General features: G+C 36.3%; 1 long non-coding RNA gene across 2 annotated transcripts in view; it reads left to right on the top strand.

Moving 5' to 3' along the window:
* Positions 1-12,765, top strand: part of LOC108445489 — a 191,368-nt gene extending 178,603 nt beyond the window's left edge. Inside the window, exons 4-6 of one of the 2 annotated variants that reach the window (XR_001860369.1) lie at positions 1,658-1,764; positions 3,270-3,356; positions 11,035-12,765. This is a non-coding gene — a long non-coding RNA (uncharacterized LOC108445489). Of the gene's footprint in view, positions 1-1,657; positions 3,357-11,034 lie in introns of both variants that reach the window. The other variant, XR_001860368.1, reaches the window with a different exon arrangement.
* Positions 12,766-12,982: the final 217 nt, after the last annotated feature.

Genomic DNA, 12,982 nt, shown 5'->3' with positions numbered 1-12,982 from the left:
CAGGTCCCGGCAGGCCCTGGCAGGCCCGCACAGGGCCCTGTATGGGCCCAGCCCAGTTACCTGTCCCCCAGCCAGACACAAGAGAGCCAGTTTCCTGAGGTTTGTCCATTCTTAAATGTGGACCACAGACATGGTCAAAATTCTAAGTGGCTTAAAAAATTGTCTGCATTCAAACTACCCAGTTGATAGGTTCTGTCAGGTCATAGAGGAAGCTGTAAGTACCTCTTTGTAACAACATCACTTCCGGGACTATGCTTGCTAACCCATGACAATTGTGATGAAAATCACAAAGGGAATGTGACTGTTACTTTACCACCCCTACTGAGCTCAAGTTTGAGGTTCCTTGCTTTAGAAGCAATCTGTTTTCCCCTCCACTTGGTTATCCTTCCTATACCTGAAGGGAATTTACAGAAAAGATGGGGCAAGACTATTGCGGTATCCTGCAGCCGTAGGGAGGAGAGGAGAGATCCAGCAGGCAGGAATTGTGCAGCAAGATTGATTTATTTAATTATTTTACAAACTCTTTTATAGACTTTTTTCTTCATAGTCTAATTGGTCAAAGGATCAGCCACCCCTTGGGGTGATTGGCTAAAATCCTAAAACATCCATTGTCAAAATATTTTTCTACTGTACCATTAAGAAAGCTCTGCAAGGTCGCAGGTGTTCATAGCTTATAGAGCTCTGCTAATATTTTCCGTGAGAAAGAAAAGTATCTCGTGGGACTGGAAAGAAGCAGGAAAAATTCCTGCTAGCAGCAATATTGTATCCACACAAGACTATTTACAATGGCATGTAGTGACAGGACGAGAGGTAATGGGTTTAAGTTGAAAGAGATTAGGTTTAGATTACATATTAGGAAAAAAGTCTTTATTATGAGGGTGGTGAGGCACTGGAATGGGTTGCCCAGGGAAACTGTGGATACTCATCCCTGAAAGTTTTTAAGACTAGGCTGGATGGGGTTTTGAGTGACCTGGTCTAATAGAAGGTGTCAGTGCACACAGCCGGGGTGTTTAAATGAGGTAACATTCAAGGTCCCTTCCAACCCAAACCATTGTACAATTCTATGAGTGTCCCAGTATCTGACTTAATCACCCCACTGAGCAGGCTTCAGGTGCACAAGAATCTGGGAGGGGACCTGGCCAGGACAGCTGATATGTGATGACCAATAGGATATGCCTTACTCCATGATGTGCTCAACAGTAAAAGCTGCAGAAAAGGAGCAGAAATGAGGGATGTTCATGGCTGTAGTGTTTGTCTTCTCAAGTAATCATAAGCATAATGCAGCCCTGCTTTCCTGGAAGCGCCGATATCTGCCTGCCAATAAGAAACAATGAATTCATTCCTTGCTTCGTGTTTCTTGTTTGTGAAGTTTTTGCTTTACCTATTAAACTGCTTTTATATCAACCCACTAGTTTTTGGTTTTTGTTCTTCTGATGCTCTCTCTCACCCCTCTGAAGAGGGAATGACCCAGCAGTTGAGTAGTCTCAGCTGCTTGTTACAATCAGTTCACCATATGAGAGCTTTGGGTTGGTTTTTTTTGTTTGTTTTTTGGGTTTATTTTGTTTGTTTTTTGGGTTTTTTTGTTTGTTTGTTTGTTTTAAATTCATTTGCAGAAGGTACTCAACAAAATTTTAATTAATTAGTTTCTTCTTTCCAGCTTCAAGTCATGAAAATACCCTCTAATACCGCATCACTACAAACTTCTGCAGTAAGCATTCAGCCAGCTGCGAAATAGAACACACTGAGAGGTTCAGCTACTTTCAGGTATTGATTCACACCATTGACAACACACTACATTACAAAAACAACAGAATAAACACTGTCAGCAAATCAGCTGAAATTTGTGAGGATTCCTGTTGCTTCTTGTAACACTGTTTCTTACAACAAGGCTTTATGAGAAATGTGCGGGTAAATCCTTTGACTTGTTAATAATGGATAAAGTGATTTATATTGACAATGTTTCTGAATGTGATTGATGTAGGCACAGGAAAAAGTGGTCCTCTATAATAATTTTAAACAGACTTAATTACTTTAAACAAAATGTGGTGTTTTATTTAGATGCTATAGTGGATATCACACACAGCCCAAGAAAAATTTTTTCCATCTGTTGAGTCCCATTACTGTTATGTCAATTTCCATAAAAATTATATTCATTGATATGCATACCATAAATTCTCTAGCTTTATATAGAAACACTTTTTTTTGTTTTTTTCCCCAAGACTGAAAGCATTCTTCCCTAACTGAAAAACTAGTCATCTAGTACTTGACTAACACATACAAAAGTATGTTTTTACAAATCTGTACTTTGTGGTACCCTTACCAATCTTAGTTAACCTAGTCTTAATGAAGATTGGAAAGAGAAGAAATCAACATAGAAAAGACAATTAGACATATTAACGTACAGTCTGACTACCCTACTCTGTGAAGCAAGAACTTTGGTTTTCTAAGTCTCCACAATGAATTACACCTGTTTTTTCCATAATTGCACATGAAAAAAAGAACCACCCCAAAAAAACCCTCCTCAAATCAGAGCAGTAAGAAAAACAATCTATTTTCATGACTTTGTTCCAATGATTCAGAGGAGAGGGTTAATCTAGGAAAACCAGTTTTGTATCTATGTTAAGTAATTGTACTCAGATTAAGTAGTGTTTCTAGCTTGGACTCCTATCTCATCTTTCTCTCCAGGGATTGTGAAAAATGCTCAACATTTTGGCACCTTTGTTTGGCATCTGAATATAACATGAATCCCTTTTGAATTCATTGACTTCCTGAAAATGTGTTCCTTTAGTACATCTCCCACTTTGTATCTCCCTCTGCCATCATATCACTTTCAGATTCTAGCTTTAAAAGGAGCACTAGACACAAAGCACTATTTCATAAGCACCAGATAAACTGAAATGACTTCCAGCAGCCAGGGCAAAAAACACAGTGAAATCCTGGACTTTACATAGTAAATTCTGAGCTGCCTGTTGTTGATCTCAATTGATCTTTGTAAAATCCATGATTGCTTTGTGGTCTAGCCAGAAAACAGGTAGGTGTAATCTTCCTGGATATTCATAGAAGCTGATATCAGAACAGTGGTCCCTTTGCTTCTTCAATACAAAATGCACAGGAACAACGTTATCTATTTTGCTCTGTCTCTTATTTATGTTGGGATATGTGTGCTTCCTCTGAACAGCTTCTGTTCCATTGCTCACTTATTAAACAGCTCTGGATTGTTACAGCTATATGATTACCAAGGTTTAACAGTTATCACTTCTGTCTCAAAGGTCCTGAGTGTACCTTTGCTACTCTGCTTTGATCAGTCCTGCCTGAGAAATTCTGGACACATAATGATAGAATGCAAGCCATGGAAGGTAATCTATAACTCTATGTGACGATTAGCAGGACCCAGATACATGATATTGTGCAAAGTACAAACAAAAACATAAAATTTATGGAAAGCTTAATTTAATTTTAGGAGAATTTGTTGTTATAATTCACTAGAAATTGAATGAAGATCTAAATAAATGAGTTTCATATGTGGTCATACTCTCTGTGGCACAGCAAGCTGCCTACTCAATATGTTAGCCAGTCTGCTATTTTTAAATACTGCATCTTCAATCCTCTTCCTGCCCCACAGCATGTCACTTCTCTTCAGAGAAATCTTTCTTCAACTTCAAACTCCACTGCTTCCTCACTGCAACTAAAAGCTTAGAAGAGTTAATCAACTTGTGGTTTTAAGTGTTTTGTATTGGGGGTAATTTCACTTCTCCTTGTTTCAGTGCAGGTCATTCAATGGAAAATTTCTTGCAAGTTCTTTATCATGGCATTTCTAGTGCTGTGTGCAGCCCCTCATCCATTTACCTTTATTAGGAGGACTTTAAAGGCAAAGTAAAGATACATGCAGTGAACTTTTTATGTTCAATAACTCTTCTGGTAATAAAAAACTTTGTGTCTCCTTTGGATTTTGATTGGACTTTTTAACTTCACAACTTAAAGACTAATTTTCTTGCTGCCTAGCTGAGTTTTTAAAATGAAAAGAACTGTGAAAGAAGAAAAAAAAAAATTGTGGAGTTTGCAGCTACCATATGTGTTCTGTTTATAATTTTAAAATATATAATCTACATAAAGTGTGGGTTTGGTTGAATTTGCATTTTTTTTGTGTCTTTCTAGTACTGAATCACTGGCAAAAAAAGAAAAAGCTTAATTTGAAAAGAAACAGATTTTATAAACATTGAAAACATTGACTTCTACTTTTTGAAGGCTATTATTTTAATGCAGTCTGGACTTTTTTGTTAGAAATCCAATCAATCTATTTTCTAATTAAGTCTATTGATCTCATTGGCCATTCAGTAAGGTGATGTCAGAATATCCTGGATGGGTAAGGAGTTGTTATTGACCCCTTAGGCAGGATCTAGGGAGCAAATGTTGAGAATTTGAATAATTCCAATGTAGTTATACTTTATCTTTTAAAACTCCAAGCCTTTTTCTCTCATTAATATCCTTATACATTGGATACTGAAGAGGAAAAAAAAAGAGCAGTCCATTAACTTAGCCTTTTAACTGTTTTGCACTGGTTTTTTCAGTGTTTTCTGCACTGAACTACGGGTTTTGTCAGTATAGACTGAGAAAACTCTCTAAATTCCTAATTCAAGTTAAGAGGTGAGATTTGTGGAAGCTGCAAATCTTACCTATCAACCTTCAAGTTAATCTGGTCTTTATTAAAACAAAAACCAAAACCCACTTAAAACACAGGTTACAGTTATGGAGTAATTAATAAAGTGATACAAAGTGACATCTATATTAATTCTATATGTTCGTGAAAAGTCCCTTTAACACTTATCTTAATATACCCTGCAGAATATAAGAATGACAATTTCATGTATCTTATAATGGAACTTATAATAGCATGATTCTGTTGGAGCTATAGAGTTTTTAATACTCCCATTACTACAAATGGTAAAAGACAGACAAGCATAACAGCAGCAAGAACAAAAATTAATGAACCACTAACATAACCTTGTCTATTTGAAAATCATAAGCATATCAATGTTCATTTACATTTGTTTTGAAAGACTGAGTTTATGGACCTGAGCCACAAAAGTTTCTGTGACAGTAAAACACATAAGCGCATGTTCCACCATCTAGCTCTCCTTCTTACTTCTTCTCTTTTAGTATTTAAAAAAAAAAAAATAGAAAATCTACAGCATTTTTTAACAAATCTTACCTACAAAGAAGTGTAATCACTGCAGAAAGCCAACCCCTTTCAACAAACCCACCAAAAGCCAGCACCAAAGCCTCTGCCTCTGAACTGTAAGAAAAGTAGAACATTTCTCCTGAATTTACTTAAAACTTCGTGATAAGAAAATAAAAAGTACAGAAAGAAAGTGATAAATATATCTGTCTAGCACATTCAAGTGTCTAATTAGGCTGAATGCACTTAACTTGCTTTCTTTCTAAAGTTACAGTTTTTATAAAAGGACTTATTGTGTATCTTTGGTATATAATTTAGACATTTAAATTGAAAATGTAGACAAGACTTGGCTTCTACAAACGTTGTTTCCATACATATATATTGTTGTTATATAAGCAGTTATTTTCTATAAGATTTATCTCTGATCAAAGGGTTAAAGGAAAGAAATCTAAAAAACTTATAAAGTATTGAAATCAGCTGTCTCTTCCTTTTTGTCTTAATTTCATTTTGTTTCTTTTCAGAAATACTGGACTGCCAGATGTCTGGCTCCTATTGCTTATCTTTCTTTATTAGAAATTTTTAATTATGATTAATAAAAATGTATTCTGAAGAAGATGATGAATGTATTCAGTGAAAAGAAAGCTATTTGCTTTAAATATGGTGTAAATATCAACTTCTGTCAGTTACAATGGTTACTTAAATTAAGCTTATTATGTATCTTTCATTAAATGCTTGAGAGAGAATCTGTAAACCAGAGTTAGTACACAGGAGATTAAAGACTGAGGTTTCTCAATTTGCAAGCTCTTTACTCCATAAGAGTGCTTGTGTTTTGCTCATTACTGTGTTGCTGAATGAAGTTTAAAACCCACTGGGACATAGATTTAACAGACATTACGTTTGATTCATTGCTTGATAAGGCCATATTCAACCAGATAATACACCTCTTCATAGCTCTGCCAATTTAAGTGTAGTGCATTCTGATTGTCATACCTTTGACAGGCTAACCAGACAAGGATGAGAGTGTTTCATAGAACTGTTTCTGTCATTCCATTCCCACCTCACACTGGAGGAATCTCAGTGCTTTTCCTATTAAAAATCAGATGGAATTCATGTCAGTTGGGCTGGTTTTGATACCGAAGGTAAAAATATGGAATTCACATCTGAGAACATAAGGGACTCTGGAGTGCAGGTAGATTTTTATCGTTGCTCCTGGTCAAAGGGAAAGGGTTTGAAAGGGCCAGTTGAATCTGGTGAATCAATAAGTGGTTACAGGACTGGTGCCACAGACAAGTTTTGGCTACTTAGACCATGGGACTCATTTTGAGAAACCTTCTCTGGTGGGGTCAGATGGGGTCTGTCTGTCCAAGAATGGCAAAAGCATCTCCAGTCATGGGCTTGCCAAACTGATGAAGAGAGCTTTAAACTAAACTTGTCAGGGGAGGGGAACCTCAGTCCTACATGCTCCTAGAAGTCAATCCTCTTGAGTGCCACTGCCAGTGAGAGAAGTCCAGAGCGTGGAGATGGATGCCAGGTCAGCAGGAGCACTTGAAGAGAAGTGCAAAGGAATTACATCCACTCAAGCCAGTAATTCAGTTTCACTAGGAACCCAAACTAAGTGTCTCTATGCAAATGCACCCAGCATGGGCAATAAACTAGAAGAATAAGAGATGTATGCACACCTGCAGGGCTACGATCTTATTGGTATCATGAAGACCTGGTGGGCTGGCTCCTGTGACTGCAGTGTTGGCATGGAAGAATACAGACTGTTTAGGAAGGACAAGCAGGGAAAATGAGGAGGCAGTGTTCCCCTCTATGTCAATGACCAGCTGGAGTGCATGGAACTTCACCTGGAGATGCACGAGGAGCTGATCAAGGAATTATGGGTCAGGGTTAAAGGGAGGGCAGGGACAGGTGACACTATAGTGGAGGTCTGCTACATGCCACCAGACCAGGAAGACCAAGCTCGTGAGAGCTACAGACGGATAGCAGCTGAATTTAAAAACCCTGGTCCTCTTGGGGAGCTTCAACTACCCTGATATCACCTGGTCTAGTTGGAGGTGTCCCTGTCCGCAGCACAGGAGTTGGAAATAGATGATCTTCAAGATACCTTCCAACCCAAACCATCTATGAATCTGTGTTTCTATGATCCATTTTTGTAAATAATTGCTGCTCAAAACAGAATTTTATTCAGATTCCAGAACTTAAAAGTAATCCCTAATGCTAACATATTTATTATAGTTCATGGTTCATGGAGCTACTTGCTCCTTCCCCAGCTTCTTTTTCTCTAAGTGACTGACACTTTTGTCTCTCTAAATAACTTAGTTTGCAATAACTATAGAGAATCAGAGAAAGTACATAGCCTTTTGTTCCCTATGGATTTGAAAAAGCAGAAGGTACTTGTGATATAACCCATCTGTAACCAGAAACGTGTGAAACTTTCCTGTTATTCTTGCAAATGTGTTTATTGTTTAAATAGAAGTAATTATTTTTCTTCTGCTGGAAGTTTCAAGTTGAGTCAAATGTCTTTAGCATTCTGCTAGCAGATATTTTAGAATAGTGCACATATGTTCAATTGTTTTTATAGAAGAGATGGCAGGTAGTAAGTCAGTTTCTTAAGCATGTAGATTAAGCTTCTAGAGAACGCAAGCCTGTGCAGCAGTATGTTAATTAAATAAGCAAATATTCCATGAAAGCTGGTTTTAAAATTCAGCACTTTTATTGAGCTGTATCATACTATGGTGTTGAAGTGGTTTTGTGTTCCCCATTGTTTGGTTGACATTCTGTTGTCTCTAGAACCGTAAAAGTGTAAGTTTTGTGATCAAAATGGTTCTTTGCTTTCTTCTGAGTTTTGTGGAAATCACACTTGAATTCAAAAGAACCGAATGCTTCAGTATGTTATACAAAATGTTCTATTAATATGTTTTTTCCTCACTGCAGGACTAATGAATGGATTAGGAACATTCCATTTTTAAAATACTAATTAGTTAGATTGTATACAAGGACCTAAAAGTTTTACATAGCTCTGAGAAAGAACTGTCAATTCCTATCTGATGAAACTGGAACAGTTCTTCATCTCTGCTTTGACTTCAAGCTGAAGAACTAAGAATACATAATTTAATTATAACACCTGCTTTAAAACAAATGTATCAAGTAGAGTACAAGAAAATTCACAATTTCAGTTGGAATGTCACCCATCCCAGAAAAATACCATATTCCTACATCTTCAGAGTTCATTCTATTTCAGTATGAACTGAATCACTTGTTCAGTTCAGACTTACTTTCTGGCAGAAAAAGAACAAAGCATATTCTTTCCTACTTTGGACATTAGGTATTTTGTGAAATAATGCTGAAACCTACCTGCTAAGCTTGAGCAGCCTCAGAGGTAGCTGGGCAGACTATCCACTGGAAAAGACAGGATCAGTCTGGTCTGAAATTTTAGAGCAGACACCCAATCATAGGTAAATAATTTAAAGGCTTTCAATCTCGACAGGAGGAAACAAGTCTCTTGGAGAGACAGATAACTTTAAAGGTCAGTCTTAGAGATCATCAGATGAGCATTGGTTATATTGAATTCACTGGGTTTAGGATTTGATCTTAATTAAGGTGCCTAATTCTCCCATATATGGTATAAAGGGAGTTGACAGTGAAATACTGAGTATTTCTGACTCTTATTAGCTCTCATCCTATCTTTTTGAGAGTAACATCAAAATTCTGTATAAGTCCACTGGATCTTTAAATGTATGTAAACAAAATTTAAGATTTTATTGTTTAGGTAAGCATTTTTTTATGCTTTCCTCAATTTTATAAGATTTAACTTTTGAATACTTTTAGGTTTGATACCTTTCAGCAGAGGGACATTTTGCCTTTTGAAGACTTTTGTTCATTTGACTGATTTAAATGAGAAACTCTTTTGTGGTAAAAACTTGTGTTTATCTCCAAATTACAGTTATGTAAGAGAAATGTCCTCCTAATGTTCTTGAATTCTCTAGTTTTTATCCATTGATTGCCTTGAACAAAAAGCTGCTTCCAATATTATTTTTATGTTTCCTTTTCAGTTCATCAAAGGAATATATTGGGCAATTTTTTGTCTTTGAGACATGCATAAAAAGTGAATTAAAAAAAAAGAAGAGCTCTGTTAGAATTTCTATTTAACTCTTCTGGTATGAATTAAAATTATTACCAATTTCCATGTTTATTTCCCAGTATATACCATTAGTAATGTTGTTCCAGAATTGTTTTTCCATTGAGTAGACACGGTCTGAGTTAAAATTAGCTTTTCTGTTCTTTCTCAGTTTTCAGAAAGCCCTTTGTACCAAGAATTACCTTTCTTCAGGACATGTTTGTTGCAGTTCAGTAGCAATAAATTTCACAATCAGGACTACTTTAGCCCACTGTGTAAATTTGGCTTTTCAGACTATTTTTACTTCTCCAAGGTTGGTAAAAGTCATTATTTCCTGTCCAAATGTCTTTAAATACTTACTAGGCTATGTATAAACTTAAGGTGTCTCAAGACAGACATCCTCAAAGATGTAAAGGCTACTATCTGCAATGAAAGTTTCACAGTAAACATAAGTCCTTTTTCAGGTTTGCAGAAATTGCAGTTCAGACTCTCTAGGGACATTTATGGCAGGGAAAATGATGATTTGGGGATTTTAGTTGTTTTGCTTTCTTTTTTTTTTTTTTTTTTCCCCTTAATCTTGATTCTGTACAATACTGCTAAAATCAGTAATATCTGTTCAGTTTTCTCCAAATCAAAGACCAATTTAACCAGTTTTAAACTTAATATCTTGAGAAGTATATTTTCTCCTTCCATCTTTACCACTCATTTAAAATATGTCCCCTCTGTAAATACACTTTCATAGCAAATGGAGAGAAAAATTATTCCCTTCACAGGAAATTAAATGATATTTGGAAGATTTTACAGACCATAAGAGATCTCAGACTAATCTGAAAAGAAACAAAACCAAGCAAAACAAAAAATCCCCCAAATAGCCTTCTCCTCTTGCCCTCCCTATTTATTTTTATTGCAGAAAGATTGTTTGCACTTTGAATGCTGTATAACCATGGGCTACTAAAAAGCTATAGGTAAATTTTCCATGTTTTGCATCACAGTTTGCTGATTTGTTTTACTTCAGTCTTCCTTTCTTGCTCTTTTCATTACTTAAACTACTTCATTAATTCTTATGACCAAATTACTTTCAAATCGTTATTTTTTGCTTGTTAAAGTGATTGATTTTATTTGTTATGTTTTTTTATTTATTTATTAAATGTGTTACGCAATTTTTTATTGTTTACTGTATGGAAAGTGCAAATAGCCCCAAAATGAAGAGATATTTTTTACATATACAGGCATTACAATTTACTTGTACATATGAGCGGAAGAGATTAAATTAAAGGCCCTTTGTAACTGTCAGCTTCTGCTTCTCTCAGGCATTTATTACACACAACCCAAAAGGTAATCTTTGGAAGCTTCGGGGAAAGTAAAGAATTATTATTTATCTCATTAGTTTTGATTTTACTAAATTTCTGCCTTGGCAGAGGGAATTTTTATCATGCACGTAAAAATAACAGGGGTTATGTATGGAATGGTGGATAGACTGACTGCAAGGGATGGTTCTTGAGATATCAAAATCTTGCCTCTGATCTCTCTTTTCTATGATATACTGACTGCCCCCTGTTTCCTTAGCAAAAAGTGTTTTGAGGCAGTAAAGCATAGATGCAAATGTAGGAGTACAAAAATACAGAAGTCATGTTTCCTATAGGTAATACTAGGATTTTATGACAGACCCAGTCCTTTATGAAGGGTTTCTGCTGTTTGTTCAAAAGTTTGATTCAGTATTTTTACATTTCTGTCACAGGTCCCTCATCGGTTTGTCATCAATGAAAAAAAAGACATTTCTCTAGTTCTTTCAAAGGACATCTCTTTTTGAAAGGGTGCAGTTTTATTTTCCTGCCATGGACATCACTTCTGCTGCCTAATACGTACATGGGGATGGAAGTCCTCCACCTCTTTCTGTCTTCCCATGGACCTCTTAAGAATTATCTCATCTAAATAGCAGCCCTGTTATTTTTATGACCTCTAAGGAGAAGTTCTCAGAAATCTTAAGGGTCTACAATGATGTAAATTTCAAAGGAGTAATTATTATAAGAGAGGGTTGAAAAAGTCATCACTTTAATTCCAGATCTTATTAAACTCCAGGTTTCTTTTACTTGAAAGAATGGTGAAGCCTATATCTCTGTACAATTCTTTGAATCCTTCAAGAATGAACATTGCTAAAACAATAAATTGGCCTGAAACAACTTTGAGTTTAGAACTTGAAAGTAACATATAAGTTCAAAGTACTTCTTTTCTTTTGTCAAAGCAGCAATTAGATTTCCAGAAAAGAGAAAATGAAGAATGATTATAATATTTTAGATGTCATAACCAAGCCTGACATAAAAATAAATAAATAAATAAATAAATGCCTTCAAAAAGAGTGCCTTAATTTTCTAGCAAACTGAGCATGCAGGCATAGAGCTGAAAGCCTGTTGTGGTCATGCAGAATCTTCTGAAATGGAGTCACTTATGTAGCTTCCTAAATAATGATATAAAAGCCTCTTTTGCTCTCCTACCTTCAAAGATTTTAGTTCATCATTTTCTCAGTGCAGTAGGCTGCATTCTACTCTGTGACATGCAAAGGTTTTAGCTGGGTTCAGACTAGGAGAAAACGAACTCATTTTTCTATCTGCAGAAAAAGTTCCAAAAAGAGAGACGGCGAGAGAGAAAGAGGAGGTAGAGAGGGGTGAGGGCACGTAGAGGGAGTCTGCTGGAAGAAACATACAAAAAATGCAAAGTGAAGCAAAGGACATAGACAAGGAATTGTGATAAAGGGGAAAAAGAAGAGAGAAGCAGATTTTAATGGAAATTTTAATGAAAGAAATCCAAAGCATATTCTCTCTTAATGTCTTTTATTACTGCTAGCTTTGGTCTGAATGAGTAGGGACTAAGCATTTATTTTGACCTAAATACTTAATGTGCTGTCTTTACCTGTGAAAAATAAGCATGCTCACAAAAAAATTGAATTGCCATTGGCAAAAAAAAAGAAAAGAAAAGAAAAAGTAATTGCTCATAAAGCCTGTGAATTTACATTAACTTTAGTATTTAAGGAAATCCCTGAAGCAGACTCTGAATCCCATACTGTGGCAGCACTGCTCTGAGTGCCTTTGCCTGTTCCAAAAACCTTTTTGTTTCATGTAGATTTTGCTCAATAAGGCTAAAGATTTATAAACACTATTGTTTTATACACATTTTCTGGTGTTTATAATGGTGCTCCATCTTCAGAGCTTAATTTTAAGGCCCAGTCTTGTAGCTGTTGAGATTGCTCCCTTTGGTGTCTGTGGGATAACATACCACTCCCTCCCAGGTACACTTGCTCCTGCTTAGAGTACAACACAGACATAGATTTTAGACTAATGTTTAGTGCCACAACCACACATAAACTAAACAAAGAAAATGAATGTATGTTACAGAATTTTGGGGCTAAGTGACAATTCATTATCCAAGCTGTCATGGGTTAGCAAAGCATAGTCTCGGAAGTGATGTTCTTGCAAAGGGGTGCTTACAGCTCCTTTATGACCTGACAGAACCTATCAGCTGGCCAGTTTGAATATGGACAATTTTTTAAGCCACTTAAAATTTTGACTGCCTCTGTGATCCACACTTAAGAATAGACAAACCCCGGGCAGAGCCTCTCTCTGTCTCGTTTCCGGTGCAGGGACAGGTGGCTGCAGGCCCTGTGCGGGGGCCGGCGGACCCGGCCCAGGCCC

Source organism: Corvus brachyrhynchos, unplaced genomic scaffold (genome assembly GCF_000691975.1).
Source record: "Corvus brachyrhynchos isolate BGI_N302 unplaced genomic scaffold, ASM69197v1 scaffold331, whole genome shotgun sequence".
NCBI classification, from domain to species: domain Eukaryota; kingdom Metazoa; phylum Chordata; class Aves; order Passeriformes; family Corvidae; genus Corvus; species Corvus brachyrhynchos.
The sequence above is the reverse complement of the archived record's forward strand: the minus strand, read 5'-3'. Positions and strand labels throughout refer to the sequence as shown.